Raw genomic sequence first — 1,670 nt, 5'->3', positions numbered from 1 at the left:
GCCTGCCTCTGCCTCCCGAGTGCTGGGATTAAAGGCGTGCGCCACCACCGCCCGGCCTTAGTGCACTTATTTTTTTTTTTTTGCATATTTTGCCATTCTGGTAATTGTGTAATGTACTTTTGAGTGTTGAACCTAGCTCAGTCTTGCTAAACATTGTGCCACCACCAAATATCCACGCCCTCCATCCCTGCCTTTGTTTTTGATGACCTTGATTTTTTTTATAGTCTAAAGCTAAACACATTTTATCAATTTTGAAATTGAATTGAGTACAAACCAAATAAAATTTACAGCATAACAAACATGTCCACCTAGGACACTTGAGCCTAAAAATAAGGAATGTGTCACGAATTTGCATGCCATCCTAGCACAGGGGCCCTGCCGATCTTCTTTGTACCGTTCCAGTGCTAGTATGCGTGCTGCTGAAGCGAGCATGACCTTGATGATTTTTAAGAAATACTTTTCAGCCTTAAAGGATATCCCTTTACTGAATTCGCTTGAAGTTTTTTCATAAACAGACTGAGGTTTTAGGTGTTGGGTAGAAAGATCACAGAGGCAAAGTGTTGTGTTGTTTTCTTCAGTGCTGGCGATTGAACCTAGGACCTTGAGAATGCTAAGCAAATCTTCTACCACTGAGCTATAACCCCAAACCCAGAGGGGTGTTTTTATTACATTGTATCAAGGGTAATATATTAACATGGTTTATAACTGTTCAACCTTGATCACTTGGCTGAAACAGTGCTGGTTCGAAATTAAAACTCTTTTAGAAGCTAAAATTGTATTAGGAAAAAAAAAACCAGCTTGTGTATTAGTGCTTGGTGCTGGTTAACCCTGCCATTTCTAAAATGCAGCACAAACCATTCATTCATTCATTCATTCATTTCTTTTTCAGGGTTAGGTGGTGAGGTTTTGAGGCAAGGTGTCTGTCACTGTGTAGCCTAGTCTGGTCTGGAACTTGAAATCTATTTGACTCAAGCCTCCCAAGTGTTGCATTGCAGGTGTGTGCCACCATACCCAGCAAATGTCCATAGAAGACTTTAGGAAATGCTTCGGTCTTTAGCAGCTCACCGAATCTGTAGGTGATGAAATAAAGAAATGGCAGAGATAGTGTACTTTTTTGTTTGTTTGTTTGTATTTGTTTTTTTTCAAGATAGGGTTTCTCTGTGTGATAGTCCTAGCTGCCCTGGAACTAGCTCTTGTAGGCCAGGCTGGCCTTGAACTCACAGAGATCCACCTATTGCCTCTGCCTCAGTGCTGGGATTAAAGTGCGCCACCAAATTAGTGTACTTTAGAGTACAAACACTTAAATGGGTTCAAACAGTATAGCCTCCTATGTCAAGGAGATCTGACTCTTAAGTCCACTGGGCATTTAGCACTAACTCAGCAATGCTGGTGGGATTCAGATCATTTGCATACTCTTCTATATGAGCTCTTGGTGGGTTGATTTCTGCTTTTAGGTTCTTTATCTCAGGTTATTACTTTTGGGTGTGACAGTCTTGTACAACCTCTGTCCAATAAAGGAGTGACTTTTCTCTATATTATTATTTTTGTTGAGAAAGGGTGTCTCGCCGGGCGATGGTGGCACACGCCTTTAATCCCAGCACTCGGGAGGCAGAGACAGGCGGATCTCTGTGAGTTCGAGACCAGCCTGGTCTACAGAGCTAGTTCCAGGA

At 42.0% G+C, this 1,670-nt stretch overlaps 1 protein-coding gene and 1 non-coding gene across 5 annotated transcripts in view; one reads left to right on the top strand and one right to left on the bottom strand.

Moving 5' to 3' along the window:
• Nucleotides 1-1,670, top strand: part of Gigyf2 (GRB10 interacting GYF protein 2) — a 140,087-nt gene that overhangs the window by 115,684 nt on the left and 22,733 nt on the right. The window lies entirely within an intron of this gene.
• On the bottom strand, nucleotides 326-432 carry LOC113457702. The gene has a single exon (XR_003378211.1). It is a non-coding gene; the product is annotated as a U6 spliceosomal RNA (small nuclear RNA).

Source organism: Microtus ochrogaster, linkage group LG4, assembly GCF_000317375.1.
Source record: "Microtus ochrogaster isolate Prairie Vole_2 linkage group LG4, MicOch1.0, whole genome shotgun sequence".
NCBI classification, from domain to species: Eukaryota; Metazoa; Chordata; class Mammalia; order Rodentia; family Cricetidae; genus Microtus; species Microtus ochrogaster.
This window is presented reverse-complemented; position numbering and strand designations above follow the sequence as displayed.